Below are 20,560 nucleotides of genomic sequence, written 5' to 3' on the forward strand. Positions count from 1 at the left end.
CACAAGAAGATGTACACATTCTAGGTAATAGGATTGAATAATATATCAATGCTGTAGGACCCAGAATTTGAAGAGAAGGTAAAAACTGTTAGGGGAAGGAAGAGAAGAGAGTTCAGTGGTCAGTGCCTGACACGTGCATGGGCCTGAGTTGAGTCTCAGCACCAGATGGCATCAAGTATCAGGTACAGCCTGGGAGGTCCCTTAGCACCACTTTGGTTGCCCTGTGGGTCACCAGAACCTCATCATTTAAGCAGCACTGCAGTGTCTGGTGAACATGGAATCACCAGGCCCCATTGGCTGAGTATTAAGGAATAGTTCCCAGGTCCCCCGTTAGTAAACCCCAACCCCCAAGAAGAAAGTAAAAGAGGAACAAGAATAAACACTTTTAGTCCTGCACAAACTAGATTTACCTAAAACCCAGTGTACAACTATTTTTATTATTCCTGAACAGAAATGCTGCCCATCCTGAAGTTCATCACAATGCAGATCCTAGCAACCTCCCTTGAGAAACACCAAGGTACAGACACCTAACTACATTAGTGTCTAGTTAAAACATCAGTGATAAAATCAGTGATGTGACTGGAAATAACTAGACTGTATCCAAAAGCCACTATACATTTCTTCCAAAATAAGTTAGATTTCTAAATAGATTAGAGTTATGAAAAACATGCAGTTCTAAAATATTGAGATTTATAATTTGTGAGAACTATTTCTACAATGAAGGTGTCTATTTAGTCCATCAATTAAAAATCCCTTTGGACAAATATATTTATTGGAAGACTGTACTAGAAAACTGATTCTTGTTTTTCTCCTCCCCTTATTTTCTCATTCTTTTTTTTCATTGATACAGTGCTACAGTGCTACATAATATTAATTTATTCATTTCTTTTAAAATTTCATTTTGGGAAACTCCCAAGCAGAGAATTTTGATTCAATGTGAGGACTGAAGGGTGATGAATGTGCCTTTACCCAAATCTTCTCTCCTCAGCCCCCATAATATCAATTTTAAATTTCCTCCTATCTTTCTCCAACTGTGAAACTTCTAAAATAAGATTTGAGGAATTTTTAGAAAGTGGGATATGCTTATTTTTACTTAAAGTTACAATATAGAAGAACACACAAGTATTTTGTCATTACCAGGATTAGATTATATCATTTCATGGTTATTTCCTCCACCCTATATTTAAAAGACGGATCTTAAAGATTACATAAATAGAAGAGATTTAATTAAAACCTGAAGAAATGTGTTACTGTTAATTGAATTCTCGCTACAGTTACCTTTGCAAACCAATCTTAATGAAACTCCAGTTCAAAGTGGATGGGTTTGGGGAATTGAGAGTTATTTATTTCCTTACCTGGGATGCCATGATCTCAGGTAATAAATCTCAGTATAATAAAGAGTCCAATTAGGGGGAGTTCTCATTTGCAGCTATTGATCAAGTTTGCACACCCACTGCTAGGATTTCGCAGCAAAACAAATCAAAGGTTCAAAGGCCATTAAACAAGGTCAAGGGAGTGAGAAAGGGAGACAGCACGTTTTAAAAGCCTCCCCCACCGCAGAGGGAGTCTACTCTTGCTCCCGCTGGGAACTCGCCTCCACTCCCGCCCCGCCCTGGCTCGCGGTCCCTTCCCCCCCACCCTCTGAATCTCCACTTTGGTATCTCTCGGCATTACCGAGCTATAAATTGCCAGGGAGCTTAGAGACAATCAGGTCAGCACTGCTTCCCCCCGGGGAAAAGCTGCTTACTTCCGAGCCCAACCGTTCAGGGGAAAGAGAGGAAGGAGGAAGGGAACCCAACCCACGCTTTAGTCGTCACGGTGCGGGCAACGCGTGGAGCGAGCTGCCGACCGGCGCTGGCAGCAACACCAGCCCTAAGAATGTCGCACTCGATCCAAGTCGGCAAACTTGTGGGTCGCTGCGGTGGCGGCTCCCCGTGCACTCAGCACTGCCCAGCGGCCAAGCTCCGGGGTGGAGTCGCGCGGCCCGGCCCCTCCTCCGGGATGGAGCTTCCTCTGCGTCTCTAGCCCACCGCACCCTTCGAGCAAAGTCCCGGGTCTTCTTGCAAAGGCTCCAGACAGTTCTAGCCTCGCTGCCACCAGGACCAGCCCCGAACCCCGAAAGATGATTCTCAGCCTTCCGTAACCCCTCCCTGCGGCTCAGGTGGTGGACGCTTGTGCGGAATCCTTTCTTTATCCCCGCCCGGCTTAGATTTCCCAACTCCGCCGGGTCAAATGGCCAAAGACAAACTTCTGCCTCTCCTTTCCCGGCTGTCACCTTTTTCAAAAACCCACCGCCAGCGAACCCACACACGATGAAACTCCTGGGGCTCTCTGTTGAATCTGGGCATGCTCAGTATCGGGGCAGGTTTTGATTGAAAGTTAAAAAGAGGGAGAGAGAAAGAAAATAGCTTTGTATTATGCTGTTTTCTTCCGTGCATATGGCTTGCTGAACAGGTTGCGGGGCATCCCTTCGCCTCCCCAGAGGGTTTTTACTGTATTTTATTCTTAATCGGATGCCGTTGATTGCATCTCCTTGGAATTTGGCCCCCTTTTAGTTCCTCCCCCTCTCCCACCCTGGGGACCCCCCCAACCCCCCTGTCCCTGTCCGCTGAGGGGATGAAGAGACACTAACAGAGCTGGGATGGGCGCTGTTGGCTGAGCGGATCCACCTATTATTAGCGCGCCCTGATTGGCTCTTTGGCGCAGCGTACCCGAGATGCAGCCAATCAGAGGTCCGGGGCTGGGAGATGATGGGCGGCCGCCTCCTCACTGGAGGGATTCCTGGAGAAGCTGCAGTGTAGGGATGCTCTAGACCGAGTCCTGCCCCCAGTGTCTTTCCACCTCTCCCTTTTGCAGTGGCGGCAGCAGCACCAGCAGCACTTTGCAGCCGGCAACTTGAAGCTGCACCCCGGGCCAGTCCCCTCCACTCCCTCCCCATCCTCAGGGTGGTGCTCAGCTGAGAGACGGGGGCCCCGCGCCCCGAAAGGGGTGTGTGTAAGGTGGGGGCGGCCAGCTGGGACCAGCTCGTAGCCCTAGAAAACCTCCCCCACACCCACACCCACACACCCCTTTTGTGTTGCAGGCTGCCCCTCCGAGAGAGCGGAGGCAGCGAGAGGACGCTTGCCTCGCCCCGTCCGCGCGGGGACAGCAGTGGAGACCGAGTCCCGCAGCACCACCTCCGGGTCCTCCCTTTCAGGTAAGGCAGCGGGACGGGGACTGGCGGCGCGGCCACCCCCGTGGTGCCGATTTACTAGAATCTGTCCGCGAGATAGTCTGCTCTGCACACTTGGGTTTTAGTGGTGGGAGACGGAGACCTAGGGAGGGAGCCCCGGGTGGCCTATTGTGAGAAATATAATGAGACCACATGTGCCTTGCCGGGAAAAGCACTTTGCACAGCGCCTCTCATTGAGCTTACAGAGTTGATGCTGGACACCCCCGCTCCACCCCCCGCCCGTCCATCTTCTGCCCCTCTTCTTTCTTTCTCTCATCCTCTCTCTTTCTTATGCCCCTCCACCCCCATCTCAATCTCTCACCTCCCCCCGCCCCTTCTTAAGCTCACATCTTGTCCCTCCTCCCACTCCATGCGCGCACAGGGTTGCTTTTTCTCCTGGAGAGGATTGCCTTTTCTCCGAGGGAAGGAGGGGGGACGGTGAAGAGAGGAGGGGGGAGAAAGATTTCCTAGTAAGGGGGAAAATTAGAGAGTATACCACCACTTCCAAGATTAGAATACCGAAAGCAATTGAGCTGAAGAGGAGGTGGACAAGCCACCCAGCCCGGACTGCCAGAGATGGGAAGCATCAAGTTTGACTTGCTCTCCTCCTTGCAAGAGGCTATGTCTCTCACTTTAATTCGTTCAAATGGAACAAAAATAAACCAACAATCCAACCCACTTTCCACTGCTTAATTGCTGTTGCTTTGAAGTGCCAACCATCTGACTATTCCTGTTTCCATCTGTCCTGTGGGGCTGGCTGTTTGGTACTGCAAAACATCCACAGTGTCTGAACTTTGAGGGATTTCACCTGGAAGAGATAAAAAAAAAAATAGTAACAGATCAGTTCTTTCCTGAGTTCTCAGGTGTGTTCATAATGTGCCTGTGAAGTGGGAGAGGAGGGCAAAAATGGTAAAGTTTGAAAAGCTTTGTGTCAACAGTATTATCAGGAGGTTTGGATTTATACTTGAAGAAACAGCTTTGTGTACATGTTGAATTTCACTTTCTTGAATATTATTAACCTTTTGGTGAGATCAAGCAGCCATTTGATTTTTGATGAAAATTTACACTTGAAGTCAAGTGTCATTTTATTCTGTCTTCCTGCTATTCTCTTTAATTGCCTGAGTAGCAAATCCATGCCTTGCCTTGCTTACTTTTTAAAAGACTGCTTAATAGATGTAAACATGATGTTCATACAATGTCAACCCTCCATTTAGAAGGTAGATATAAACTCATTTGACCAGTATGAGATGGCCAAATCATTTGTACTGACACAAAGTTTAGAAAGTAATGGAATGATAACCTCAAATTAAAAAAAATCAGCAAGTGAAAGGGAAAATAATATTTATTGTCCTGTGTTATTACAAGAAAAAGAGCTAGCAAAACAACTCTGTGCGTGTCTGCTCACTTAATAGGTCAAGTAAAAGAAACTTGTTGGACAGAATCTTGTCGGCATCTTCAGCAATTTCTAATTCCATCATCAGTGATATAAGCTTCCATTCCTATTATTTACCGGAGACTGCTAAGTGATTACTGTCAGATGGGAGGGGTGGGCAGAGAGAAGTGGCTAGTTAACTGTGATGGGAAAGAGTTCCAGGTGGGTTCAATATAAATGCAGGGTAGCCAGCAGATGTTAATTTACTGATAAATTCTTTCCTTTATCAGCGGAAATGTATTATTTTACCATATTTTCCCCCTACATCTCGGGAGTAATTTAAGCATATATTCTTTCTCAACACTTCTTGACCTTCCAGACTAATATATACACCTCAGAAAAATATTTTAACGATATTTTAGTACATAAGTTCAGAATCAACTTAGAGACATGGTGGATTCATCACTGTATTGTTTTCTAGACCATTTTCCAATTACCAGTTGAGGTAATTCTTTTTCCTTTTCCAGCAGGGCTACCTAGTATACACACATACACACACACACACACACACACACACACACACACAAAATCTTCCTTCTAAGGATTTGACATTTAAGTGCCTTTTAAAAAATGTACTTGAAAGCTAACTCTCTTGTAAGCTAACTCTAATATTTAGAGGTGCCACCTTTTGGTTGCAAGGACAAAAGGACAGTCACTTAATTGCCTCCTGTGTATAAACAACTGAATTAAACAAGTTTAGGCATGAAAAGATGTACAAAAAGGAATCCAACCGCATTCCATGTGCAGAAAATTAAATTGCTTGCTTATTTCTTCACTGTTTTAGGAAAAGCAAAAACTTTGGGTTTTGTCTGTGACAATTTTTTATTTTCTTCAAATATTAATTACAGCAATAACATGTAAAAGATATATGAGTAGTATTTATTTATGACAAATTAAGCTGTTATATTTTGAAAGTCATAAGTAGTTCCATGAAATAGTGAGTGAATTCAACAGACTTAAAATGATATAGGGAATTACTCATCATATCACAAAAATGTCCCAAATGTAACAATTTCATGCAATCTTAATATTTTCTCCTCTTCAAAGACTGCTTTTATAAATCTTATTACCATTTCAAAGCAAATATTATAATTAGACTTCAATATATTTTTATAAAAACTAAAGGTTGCAAGTAAATAGGGAAAATCCTACAATACTAATTCCCTAAAATTACCAAGTTATAGATAGCTATTGGAAGGTAATTTTGTATGTCATTTCATAATGGAAAGTATCAGATACTCTGTTGGTCAAATAGCTAAATACTTTAAATCAAGAAATGTGAATATAAATGTGGTATGTGGTTTTCACTTTATAATAATTGTGTATTAGGCATGGTGCTAATTTAAAATAAAATTAAAATACAAATCTGTCATAGTGGTATTTGCAAAATGAGCTCTAAGATTAATAAAGGAAATAGAAAAATATATTAGAAAATAGAAATAACTCTTGACGTTAATTTGCGCTTCCTGTTAGCATAATAGCACTGTGAACAAGATATCCATTTATCTCTTTGAGGTCACTATGCTAAATCAATTTAGAGTATATTCCCAAAACAGACTTTAGAGTCATCTAATCTTAAAGAACTAACACAGAATATAGATAATTATATCAACATGAAATACAATGTTAGTGATTTCCAACTTGTATAATAATAACTAAGGAGAAATTTCATTCTTTCCAAACTGAACCTTAATGTCTCTTTCCTTAAGTTATTGGGGAGAGAAGGCAAAAATGAAAGTTTGATTACATAATAGAACATAATAGAACAAGTATTTTAAGATTAGATAAAACCAAGACCAAAATTAAACTTTTTGACAGGTGGTTATTGTAAACATTTTATTATAAAATAATGTTTTTTTAAATTAAATAATAAAGCCACTTTTCAATTAAAAAGTAATTTAAATGATTTTATAATAGTCATACATTCATTTTCCTCAGTCTCATATGTAAAATATGTCTTATAGCTGAATTTGTCTTCCAAAAAAATCCCCAACCAAACCCATTTAAATAGAAATAAAGTATGTTATAAATAAAGTATATGGTGGAAAAATTTGTATATTTTAATGTCATTTAAGATTATATATATTTTACATAGTTTAAAAAGATCAGAGAATAATAGGCAATAGTGTAAATGTGTGTACGTATATATATGTACATATAAGAGTCAACATGCATATAGACTACCATTCAAAGCTTAGAGGAGGCTTGTTGCAGTTTTATTCTTGAAAGACTAAGAACAGAGGCAATATTAATGAGGGCCTAGATTGCTTCCTATGTACAGTGCTTTTATGGCTTTGCAAAGAAAAGATTTTTGTACAAATTATAGATAAAAGAAACTTTGTGGTACAAGAAGATGTACTTCTATATGTAGGTAATTAACTGGAATCTTGTTTTCCAAAGAGTTAGATACAACAGAATGATAGTCTTGGTCTTTACAAAGGTGTTACCAGTTGAGTGTTTGCATAATGGTAAACTTGTTCTTAACCTTTTCTGAAATTGAATGTCAGGAATATCATTGCTTTTTTTTTCAGTAGTACTCCCCGAGATGATCGATATTTTCATAGCAGTTTGGTAAACTTATATCATGTCTCTCTATTAGTTGTGCTCATATTTTTAAGTTGAGAATTTAATCTTTCCCACTCAAAGGAACCAGTATTTTTCCTTTAGTTTCTCCGTCATTTTAAATGAGTTTGTGAAGAATCTGTTATACTGGCTATAAAACAATCTGGTAGAATGACATATGAACATAATTCTACTTATGTGTTTGTAATAAGAAAATTAAGCCATTGTATATTATTCACATGTAAACTTCTTTGAATATAAGAATAAAACATGAATCTTTGCTTCTCTTTATAGAGAACATCTTTTTGACTGTGTAATAAGAAATATTGCTATATTGTATAAATAGTAAGCAACAGAGATGCTGTTTCCATAGTTTAAGATAGGTTTTGAGGTCTTAAAGTTTAGAATCCTATTTTTAAAATATTTCTGTTTAATAATTTGAAAATAATATTTAGAGAGTTCTAAAGTAAAACAGACTAAAATTTTCTAATATTAGAGAAAATCTTTATATTCTCGAAAAATGTAAAGCAGATATATATATTTTTTAATTCTGTAATTTCTACATTAACCCAGAACTTATAGTTTGCACTCTTTCTAGTTCATAGGTTTATGTTTTCACTACAAATGCACAGAATGCTTGAAAAATTATGTGGCATACTAGTTCTCATAATTTATTGGAAATATAAGTGAAGGAGATCAAAGTTCATCTCTTTTGGTTACTGCTTTTATAGAAATACAGAGAAAAATAATGGTCATTCTGATATTGTTTCATATAAAGTATGTCAATGTGTTAATTATAGTCACTGGAAGCAATTTTGTGAAAGAGAAATTCTAGAATACTGTAAAACTAATGATAATAACGAATGGCTTCCATTTCTCATCTGTATAAAATGAAAACTGGAATTCTTCATGTAGAATGAGAATAGCCTTTTTAAAGCAGTATAAGAAATCTGGTCACAGTGTTTGGTTAAGCTATTAAGTGTCTAAATTTCCAAACAGCCCTCTCAGATAACATTTCAATCATGCATAGCAGTTTATAGCATGTCACAGTTACCACAAAGACTGTGCCTAAGGCGTTTAACTCAGGGCCTCAGTCAAAAATGCATATTTTTTCTTACATTTCTTGTGGTGGTAACTCTTGGTCCTACACGAAGAACCTGTTTCTCAATTTGTGAATCATGGCTTTGTTTATCATTCTAAAGTGTTTAGAGTGCATATAATTAATTATTTTTGCCATAGGGTATTATGTAAGTAAAAAGAGCTCTGCTATTTCTTGCAACAACCATTTTTCTTACTAAATAATTCAATTAGCTGATTACAGATACAAATGCACATAGTACTTAAAACAAATGGGGTGTTGAAAGTAAAACTTTATTATACTGAAGTTGCAAATAGGAGAGGTGCTGGTGTCATTTTCTTACTGCCTACTGTATTCTATCCATCTTTCAATCATATAGGAATGAAGCTGCAAGGTGAGAAACCCACATTATATTTCTGATAGCCCCTCCCTGGGCATGTCTTAAGGGGACAACCTCATATATATACCTGAGGCTATTTGTGCATGTGTGTGCTAGCCTTTTTACATGTCACCCAGGCCTCACTCTGACTTGTATGCAGATAATTGGATTGCTAATTGCCACTTTGAGATTTGGTGTCATATTTTTATCAGTGTAAAGGCAAGAATACATGAAAAAACTCCGTCAAAACATAAATGGTTATACCGAGATCTGTATTAACACTTTTAAAATGTGACATTGAATCTTTTAGAACTTATAACAATTGATGATTGCTTTTACTTCATAGAATTTATTTTCATTATTAGTCATGAATTAAACAAGATACTATTGGTAAACCATGAATTAGCATATATTTTCTTGCTTTACAAAACCTATGAATAAAGTTGAAATGATTTCTAGAAGCAGTTTAAAATCCTTGCATTAAGTATAGTCCACCCCAAATCTACCTGTGATTTATTATGGAGTCTCAGAAAACCTCACATAACTCATCCTCATCCTCTATAATTGATAATTGATTTGCTTATCTGTGGATTCCCTGATTATTGTGAAATCATATACAGTTGACTTTACTGTATATGTCAACTTATTTTTTTTTGGATTATTAAAGATATATTTGATATGAGTAAACTTATATTTTATTAATATATTTTATATTTTACTTATATTTTATTATAAGTATGGTAACAATATAGTATAAAAACAGCAAAATACATATCCTAAATATTCTATGTAGTCTATGCTATAGTTATAGTGGAAATAAGTCCTGTGTACCATTGATCAAATATGAAAATGCCTAATATTTGCTTATTGTGAACAAAAGAGTCAGTTATAAGTTTTAGATAAATGACAATAGTCTACAAATGATGTAAGACGGGATACCAATGCTTGCTAAGCTCTTCTAGCAATGAGGTTTGGAATTAGGAAGATTTTTAAGAAAAGTTGACACACTTTCTCAGGAGAAAAACAAGGAAGCAAAGTATTGAGTCTGTTTCTACTCACCTGTGCCAGCTTCTGGCTTACAATACTGGCTTTCTGCCTAATCCATAGCCTTTCCTCAGATTTGAGGAATGAACAAAGTGAACCACTGGGTGTTAGTATTTCTAGAGTACCTGAACCTTTTCTATAAATAGAATAACACCACCATTCTATTTTAACCAATGTCCAGAGTTCATACCCATAAATCATATATTTTAAAATATATAAACCAGATACCTACATGTATTTGAGTTTTATTTACATACAGAAAATATTTGTTAAAAGAATTTTAGTTAACAACATGATATTTTAAATTAATAGATATATAATGTTTTTTATGAAGCTATAACATTAAACTTAAAATGCTAATCAATCACATGAGATACATATAAATCTAGTTATTCAAGAAAGTGGCATTTCAACAAAAATCAACATATTCTCAAATTCACCCAAATTCCCATGTTTTAAATTGCAAAAATGAAAGTGCTTGATGTGCAAGTTTTTTAGGATACTTAGTCATTTCTGAACTACTTTTTAGATACGTCAAAATGAATATTAATGATTGAAGAAAGTGTAGTCCATCAGGGTGAAAATATAGTAGACAAGCTCTATTTAGAATCAAACTCCCATTAAGAATGTTTCATCATTTATATATTAAATCATAGCAAAAGTTTTATTTATTTTAACTTTTTAGTTTTAGGTTTACCTACATTGAAACATTGAAGTATTGTTGCTTACTGCTAGATTTGTTCACTTTTCCCACTAAAATAGTATTGTAGCAATTGTAGTAATTATTTTGATTCTGTTTCTGCCTTTGCATTTTTTTCACCCTATCTTCTTCTTACACTTTTTTCCCTTTAAATTTATTTATTTATATCTTGACAAAGTATCTTCTATAGAGTCACTAACTAGGATCTTGGTGCTCCAGGAGCATTCTAATCTCTACTGGATTGGATTTTTGACAACCAGGAAATTTGACTTTTAGTTTATAAGCATACTGGGTCAGTGTCAAAATATTTTTTATAAAGAATCATTTATATTCATTGCATAGTTGAATGGGCTGGATTGATATCACAGTGGTAGGGCTTTTGCCTTGCACACAGCCGACCTGGGTTTGATTCCTCCACCCCTCCGGAGAGCTCAGCAAGCTACCAAGAGTATCTCGCCCGCATGGCAGAGCCTGGCAAGCTACCCGTGGCATATTTGATCTGCCAAAAATAGTAACAACAAATCTCACAATGGAAACATTACTGGTGCCCACTCAAGCAAATGGATGAGCAAAGGGAAGACAGTGACAGTCATAATTTTCATTGTCTAATGCCAGTGGCACCTTCCACTTCCATCCATTTAGGGATGGTTGCAGAGGGAGATAAACACATAAAGTGACAGAAAAATTCACATGAACTGTCCAAGTGTTAAGGTCATGTGGGCAATCATCAGTGATCATACCAGCAGGCCTTTATTCAATACAGTCACTCAACAGGTGAACTGACAGAACAATAAGACCATTGGTAAGAACATCAACATTCAATAGGTACATGAGGTGTAACTAGGGTATTTCACATTGTCTATCAATGGGCATCTAAACTGTTTATATTATGCTTTTCTGGGACTATTTATGCTTGCCCTATTATCTATTCTTTTTTAGATACACATTTGCAAACCTTTTGTATTATAAGTCCTAAACTGTTTTATAAGGGGTAAGGATATTCCAACCTTGGGATTTTAGTAAAGGGTATATTTTCCCACATTGAATATTTTTAAGATACTGCATGTAAAGACTGGCAACCTGGTAACTTTTAGATCAAAACTGATTCCATATAGAAAAAAAATACTGTATGGTAAAAACTACAACAAATGGCATATACTGCTAGGCACATTAAATTTCTTTTATTGCTCTTCAGTAGTAATAATTATTTTTGTTGCTTTCTAAGAATTTTATATCCGTATTAAATATTGAGTCCTTATTTAGCAAAGGCAATAGGAGAATCAGTAGTGGTTACCTGCCTTATAAAATGATTTTTTAAAATAATTTTCCCTTACTAAAATATACTCAGTGTTTAATAAAGCAATAAGTATTTTTAAAAATCTCCCAATACATAAATTTAAGTAAAAAATAAATTTTACTTAAAATTAAAACTATTATTGAAAATTGGATAAATAGTATTCTCATTGAAAATATATTTTAATTTATAAGCATCATATCTGTGATTCTTATATTGAAATAAATTTATTTTCAAATTATTCATGGTACAGCTTTCTAATCTATGAGAGAAGCCATAATTCTGAGTCATTGTTATATCACTGTATTGTTAGATGTCATTTACTTCATTACTTGTAAAGTACAAAGCCCTAAGCCACCTCCTAGACAATACAGAAATGTAGTGGGATTGTATGTAGCTGAACTACAGGTACTTCAACTATGTCTCATTAATTTTATCCTTGGTAATCATTCATAAAACCTATTATTTCCTGAACCTTATATTAATGAATGTTGTTCAATTTATTCATACCCTTTTTATTCCAGAGTATACAGTGCTTAGTTTTTTCCTTTAAGTTAACATATCCAATCCACAATTGTTCTTTCTTCTTTTTTTTAAAAAAAAATTATTAGTGAATCACTGGGAGGTACAGTTATAAACTTATGAACTTTAGTGTTTGCATTTCAGTCATACAGGTCTGTTCTTTATTCTTAATATGACTTCCTCAGTTATAATTGTTGCATTAGGGATCAAATATATAGAATCACTGGCCAATAGCTATTCATATAGAAATATTCATTAATATTGATTTTTAAAACTCATTTGACATAAATAAGTCAAAATTTCAATTGAGAAGAACCTATTAAAATGCAAAATTATTTAGGATAGGATATGTATTTAGATGTGTTTTGGAACAAACATGGCGTAATCATTCTTGTACTCTTATTTTGTCAAGTATTTTACTGTGTATCTACCATATTTCATTTATTTAATATACAAAACAACCTATGGAATTTATATTAATTTCTCTGTATGTTAAATTAGAAGATTGAAAAATATATAATGTGCCAGGGTCTCATAACTATTATTATACAGTATATGTAGACTTAAACTCAGTCTACTTATAAACTTATTACTGTCAATAAGTAATTGTGTTGTGATTAAGTTCCTTCATGACAGAAAATAAAGAAATAGTGATATTGATGTAGAAGAGTCACAGCAAACTTCATCCACTTAGAGGTTTGAGTCACATGACTTCATGTGATAAGAGTAATCATGACAATGTGACAAAAGCAAGAAACTTGGTGCTTTACAGACCTGGAATAAATGCCTAATATACATGGCAAGCTTCAACAAGATATTTTTTTGTAAACTAAGAAGTCTATTTACCCAGAAACAGAAATGTAATAACATAATCAAATTTCTTGCCACTTTGACAATAAATTCCACATTTGGCCTCCAATGTCTCCCCTTACCATTCTTTTTAAAGTCAGGAACTCACTTATAAAATTGCCACTCAAAGCAGTTTAAGAATAAAATTTGTTTTAGGACCTGTGTTACCATAAAATCAAGATGTATTCTGGAGTTGCTAATAGCTGGAAATCTGGGAGCAGATCTCATTATTAGCACGAGTCCTATTCCCCAATCCCTTTCCATTTTAACTCTAATTATCTTTGCTTTATTTAGAGTCAGACTCTCTAGCGTGTGAGGATATTCATAGAGACTCTAAGCAAATAAAGCTTCATGTTCAGGAGCTTGGGTTTATTTATTGGTAGCATGCATGCCTCATATAGGAAGTTCTGGATCCCACCCCCAACACTAAACAACAAAACTCCATGTAAGAGAATGTCTTTCTTCCCCCAAAACTTTTCCAGAATAGACTTGATTTGAACAATTCGGACCTATATTCTGAGCCCACCTCTATTGATAATGTTAGGAAATATGATTTTTATCTACAGTTAGCTTGCATCATCCCTGAATTTGTAGTAGGCTCAATGACGTGAAAAGAAGTTTTTGTTATGAGAAAGAAAGTAATTAGCATAAGATTGAAAAGTCCACAAATGTCTAGCTTCTAAAGGCTACTCTGATATATCACAAATGATGCTAACTCTTCTAATATTGGAGTAGGTCCTGGGTGCCTTATTATATTCCAGGCACTAACCCTTTAGTTGATGGGTCAGAGGAGAATTTTAGAAAATAATCAGTAGTAAAGAATAGATAGAGGAACAGCTTCAGAAAGTTTGAAGCAACAACTATTTACAAAAAGCATGTGGGAGCTTTCAATAGTGTAACAACCAGGGTTATTATACTAGCATAAAAGGGCTCAATGTCAAACATTGAGAATGAGTTAATTGTCATTAAGTCTAGTTGGAAACACCTTATTTTCTTGGCTTCCTCTTTTAAAATTTTATATACAGATTATTATAGGACTTGAGATTTCTTAAATTCTTAATAAAGCTCTGGTCAACCAACTGGAAATAAACACAAGACCACCACTCTGTATGTCAGTGCGTCATCTTTTTATTTTTCTGGGATAGCTTATTTCAAAGATTTTATAAAGTTTGATTTATTATTACATAATTGCCTATATATCACTGTGGAAAAAATAGAATACATTTTTACAAAAATACTACACATTTTCTTTTGGTAGATCCCACGTGAAAAAAGCCATTATTTTAGAATACCATATTTCAATAAATCCCATGATGGACCTCTGCCATATACAATTTTAAATGCAGAAGCAAACCTGGCAGACACCGTTCCCTGCTCTTAGAGGGATTGAATTCTAGGGAAGGAAATAATTAATAACAGCAAAGGTTGTAGTACTAGAAATTTAAAGTGTTTTTACATAGCAATAAAGACTAATATGTGTACATATGTATATATACATATATATATCTGCATGTGTGTGTGACATAAAAGGAGAAGGGGACAGCTATATAAATATCAGGAAGAGCATATATGAACAGGAGGAACAGTCAGTACAACAGATCTGTAATGAGATTGTATTTGGTTTTCTTAAAAAGAGATTGAAGGCAAACGTAAGTGAGGTGTAGTATGCTCAAGTATCATGAATTTTATGCTGCTTTGAACTGTCAAAGGGAATTTAAAATTTTAGTACTTTTATTAAAATCTATAAACTTTAGGGATATTTCAAAGCAATCAGATAATAATGAACATAGAATCATTTAAAATACATGGTTTTCTCATTTCTACCAAATAGAAATGCTTTTTATTACCAGTCTGTGTCCATATGCTTACAATTTTTATAGTTGTAATCATGTAATATATATAGTTTCTACCCCTGATTTCAACATTTATTCTTAGAAGTCTTTTAGCTATATAATATCATTTTATTTAGGGAGTATTAATATGAAGAGTATTCCTTTTCTTTTATGGCATATATTCTTAGACTATGTATATCTTTTGTTAAATCTTAATAACATATATGTTTTTTCCCTTATTTTTAAGGGAAATTAAATGTGAGGAAATATGATTTTTTTATTTTCTGAATTTAATAAGCACCATGGCTTTTTACCATAGTAATAGCTTTTCCTAGAGTTTACTTTTATTTATATTTTTTATTATATCCTACAAAACTCTAATTTAGATTTTGAAACAAAGTAAATAAACATTGAAAACAAAATGAATTATTCTGTGTTGATTATCATTTAGACAACATAAACCTTAGAGCATTAACAGGAAATTATTTTTCCTCTATCTAGTTTCATATCCTGATTTCAAGAACTCAATAACTTAAGTCGGCCTAGGTCAGGCTACTGTAGATAGTCAGTGAGGTGCTTACAGAAGCATATTAACTTGTGTTGACTGCTGTACCTTTCAGTATGCTTCACAAGTAATGAAGTAATAATTAAACTGTCAATCTTAAATGTCTTTCTACCACCCTCAGATCCTAATAAACATTATGTTCTGATTAATAACTTATATGGAAAATGAAACTTTCTTTGTCAAATTCACACAAAATCACAGATATGTAAATAAAGCAAGAACACTATCAATGACCTTTTTGGTCAATGAGTTATCAGTTTTTTTTTTTTTTGTCTAGGGAATTAAGGCATTTCTGTTTCTTAAACATACTTGTTTTAAGACATAGACACATATATGTATATATATATTGCTTTTATTTTCTTTAATACATGTATCTGATCTTTCCTCTATGAACTTTTCAAGGCTATATGTTACTCTTTAATCATCTTTGATTTTCCACATGACAGATAATAAGAATCTTCTATAGAATGTTTAGTGAATTAATAAGCCCAATAAATATTTTCTAACATTTTAACTGACATCAAACTTAATACAAAAATACATGCAATATTAGTAAAGTTCTTTGAAAAATTCTTTTTTTTTTTCACAAGTCTGCAATATCTCCTCATCGGTGCTGTTCCTGGGCATCTTTTTTTTTTTTTCTTTTTGGGTCACACCCAGCGATGCTCAGGGGTTACTCCTGGCTTTGCACTCAGGAATTACTCCTGGCGGTGCTTGGGGGACCATATGGGATGCCGGGGATCGAACCTGGGTCGGTCGTGTACAAGGCAAATGCCCTACCCGCTGTGCTATCGTTCCGGCCCCCCGTTCCTGGGCATCTTAACCAAGCAGATCCATGCTAACTTCTGAGGAATTAGGTTCAAGTACGGTAGTTGGCAAATATCAGAGAGCATCTCTTATGCTTTTTTTTGTTGAATCAATGTCTCTTTGTACATATTTTTGGTATGAATTAGCATTCCTGTTGATAATATTAGAGACGACACATTTCCTTTAAAGAAGTGAGTAAAAACCTCATTTCTGAAATCAAGAGGCATTGAGGACAGAGAATGTTATCAATGTCATTGTGTTAAAATTTTTAAAATAATACAAAAATCATCAACCTGTCACTGATTTCTTGATGATAGGATTTTACTAGATGAAAGAGACTCTTAACACCTCTAAGTGTTACCACTGAGAATTTGTAATTGGCCATGGTATTTAAATATATAAAATATATTTAGTATAACTTAAAGGCATTATATACGTGGCAGAATACAGAAATACTGAATTTTTTGCTACTTATGTTCGTTTTATCCTGCTAATGGAGGAAGTTGAAGATTATTGATTATTAGTCTTTAAAACACTTAAATTTGCAGACACTCTCAACTACCCAAAGAAGAATAAAATGCAGACACAATGAAAGAGATTCTATGGCAAGTAATGATAATGTATCTATTTGTAAAATACTTGGAATAGGGCCAGAAAAATAGAATGGAGGTATCGACCTGCCTTACACATGATTAATCTCACTGTGATCTCCACAACTACATGTTACTTCAAGCACTGTCAGAAGCAACCCTTGACTGCAAAAATAGGAAGTAGTCCATAAACACAGATGGGCATCGTCCCAACTCTCTCATACCCCTGACCCTGAACCTGAATCTATTACCTGAATAGGGTAGCATATTCTTGTAGGAGTAACAAACAATGCAGAAAACATGAAGTTTTGCTTCTTGCTTATATTGCACTACCCTGTGAATTGTGAATCTGTGACTATTGTGTTAAGATGTACTTATGGGTACATATGTTAGGAGAAAGTGCTCTGAATTTCATAGCCATCCTAAAACTAAAACTAATGATGGTTTTCATTGACTTATAAGACAGTCACCTCCATCTCAAATTTAAGGGTTTATTGCAATAGGGAACAAAGCCCTGGGTAGTTTATCACCTTCTGTGAAGTACTTTGACCCTGCAAAGTCTAGACACATCTATAATTCTGGGCACAGGCCACTGGCCAGACAATCTACGTGATCTGCAACTGCAGAGGCATGGGAAGTGTAACATCCACACCCACACCATGACTTGGAAGGGGAGGATATTGCCAAGAACTAAAAGCCTCTTCTTTAAGTGGCAACAGGAAAGTGCACAACTTTCTGAAAGCACGCAAGAGTCAATTAGTCAGGCAGATAGCTGTATCGCTTCAAAGAGGAGCGATGCATGAGCTGCTCTCTGAGCTATCTTTGAATTTCTATGATGGATGCTCAACTCAACTCACTCTTTAATGAAAGGAGAATTTGGTTCGTTCTCCTTTTTCATTTTTGCCTGAGTCTCAAAAAATGGCTATCTATTTGACTAAGAATGCCAGCGGTCCTGGAAAACATGGATGTCAAACTGAATCAATATCTTCATAGGTATCCTTTTTGTATATACTACAACTGTCAATTTGATAGATAAATGTGAATTTCTTAAAATCACCTAATGTCATGTCCTAAACTGAAGTCATTATTTTTATCAGCAAATACAGTTCAGTCCCTCTGTCTTTGATATGAATGAATTATTATATCACACATGTAGTTATATTATCTAGAAAACTTGGACTCATCTTTAATTTTCAGTTCTTTTAATTCTTACCTCCAACATAAATATATGATGTCTTAATCATTTTTGCCACATATATATATTTGAATATATTCACTGTTTTAAACTCTGTTGTCAGATCATAATTTGTACCAATTTATTTTCATTCTATTTGTAACTTGATTTTTTAATCTGTGCATTATCTGGCCCCTCCTATTCACCAGACTCATTTCTTTTATTAGTCCCTGCATTATCATGCTCTGTTCACATTAGTCTTAATTCAATTTTTTAATATTTTAAACTTGTTTCTGCTTCAGAGACCCAGAAAATGTATCTCGGAGCTCATGGGAAATGTCTATCCATGGCACATTCTAGCATTATAAATTGTGCAATGTAACATGGCTGCCTGTTTTGTTATTTATATCTAATAATGTCTGTTTAGGTTTTGTTCTTATTATAAGATATGGATTAATAGGTCACTTTTCAGAATTCCTGAATATCTGTCAAGTTAACTGGCATACTGTAGAGAAATATATCAACAGTTACTGAAACTTTCATTAAAAATATTTGGGGAGGGGCTGGAGTGATAGCACAGCAGGTAAGGCGTTTGCCATGCAAGTGGCCGACCCGGGTTTGATTCCCAGCATCCTATATGGTCCCCTGAGCACGACCAGGGATAATTCCTGAGTGCAGAGCCAGAAGTAACCCCTGTTCAATGCCAGGTGTGACTTAAAATAAAAAATATATATATTTTGGGAAACCCTAAGTGAATCTATTTTGGAAGATGATGAATCCTTACTGCTTTAAAATAAGAAGCATTTCTAAATTTATATTTTATAGATAATAGAATTGAAGGAAATCTTAAGTGATTATGTAGAAAATAACTTGAAATGAATAGATATGCCTGAGCATATATATTGCTGAAATTCGAACCTTAGGATTTTTTTTCCCAAGTTATTTTGGTAAAATGTTATGTCCAAATCTGTTTTTTTTCCTGCTTCTTTACTTTGTAATGGGAACATTTCGTGATCTTCCATTCTCTGGGTGTGAAAACACATTCTCAGAAAATATCTGAAAAAAATGCAGTGAAAAATAAATTTTAAGCTAATGTAAAAACAGTGAGACTAACAGCAATAAAGGCTGACATGATTTTTAGAAACTTCTGATTACTCTTTTGTGAATAAGTGTGAAAAAGACTCGAGGTTTATTTCTATAGTTTAAATAATGATTAATTAAATTATAAAATTTTAGCAATGAAGAATTTATGTTTGTCATAGTGGGGATAGATTGACATAAGTATCCGAGGAAGGGAGAAACCATTTTTTTATTGTTTTTAATTCTATCCTTGATGGATGCTGGGGTCCTTAGAATTTATTAAGTAAATATTTAAATAATTTTGGTGGGATTTTAAAGAAAATTCCAAAGGCTGGATGTATGTTTGGCATGCTAGAGTCTGTGGTTTTATCCCCAGACCTCCCAAGCACCAGATTGTATATGGTTCAATGGCAAGCATATGTGTATTAACATATGTCATTTCTCTATATAGCAGTATATCTTTATAGAGACAAACAGAAAGGGTGTATCTATCTTGCATGTATATATTGAGTGAGCCATCCCTGTTGACATTTTTATTACTTCTCTCATTTTTTTCAAATAAATATAGTATATATTTTATGTGTAGTTAATAAGAATCTTCATGAACTAGAATTACTTACAGCTAAATCTCATGTTTATACAAGATAAAATATAGCTTCCTTTTACTTACCAATAATTTTCCTAGAATAAACCAATCAGATGATGATGAAATTTCAATAAATATGTGTTACTTTAAAAGCTTATTTTGAAATAGACAGTTAAGTATTAATCTCTTATATAATAATTTATTTCTATTGTCTAATTTAACCATCAATAGTATTTCACTTTATCATTTCACTCCATTTTACATTTTCTTCTTTCTTGGTTTTAATGATTTCCTCAATTGTATCGTAACATCAATACTGCATTAAAAGCATGGAAGGATTTTATACTAAAAAACAGAAACAGTGTCTGTGTAGATTTCCAGTGTCTATATAATACACACATTAAATTCATATTTTACAAAAAGTAAAATTTTTGTTTACATGAAGCAAAATTTTAAAATAAGCATTTTAACTTGAGTTTTGTTGGGGGGAGGTGATGGGTTGGGGTGGGAGAAATATCTGCCTAGTTTTGCTCATAGGCACCAAGGGTCCCAGTCCTGGGTCAATCAGGACGGACAGTTCATTGCAGGGGCCCAGTGATTTTGTACTGGGTGCCATTTGGTTTGTCCCAGTGTTTGTCAAAGACCACCAAGTTCTTCAAGCTGTGCTTGTGAGTTTATGAGGTGCCAGTATTTGAAACTGGAGACATGGGCATGTATCTCTAACTTCTAAGTCAACTCTTTGTCCCCTTAACTTGATTTTTAAAGGAAAAGCAATCTAATAAAAATATTTAAGCTATTTGAAAATATAAAATTATGTGACTCAAAAAATAAAATCTTTGTGTTAATCATCATAGT

At 35.2% G+C, this 20,560-nt stretch overlaps 1 protein-coding gene across 5 annotated transcripts in view; it reads left to right on the forward strand.

The window, feature by feature from the left end:
- The first annotated feature begins 2,774 nt into the window (after nucleotides 1-2,774).
- The window catches only part of SYT1 (synaptotagmin 1), a 574,730-nt gene continuing 556,944 nt past the window's right edge, over nucleotides 2,775-20,560 (forward strand). For 2 of the 5 annotated variants that reach the window (XM_055118226.1, XM_055118230.1), the window contains exons 1-2: nucleotides 2,775-2,988; nucleotides 3,083-3,196. The gene's annotated coding sequence lies outside the window, so the exon portion shown is untranslated. Of the gene's footprint in view, nucleotides 3,197-20,560 lie in introns of all 5 variants that reach the window. The other 3 variants (XM_004602693.2, XM_004602694.2, XM_055118229.1) reach the window with 2 other exon arrangements.

This window comes from Sorex araneus, chromosome 10, assembly GCF_027595985.1.
Source record: "Sorex araneus isolate mSorAra2 chromosome 10, mSorAra2.pri, whole genome shotgun sequence".
NCBI classification, from domain to species: domain Eukaryota; kingdom Metazoa; phylum Chordata; class Mammalia; order Eulipotyphla; family Soricidae; genus Sorex; species Sorex araneus.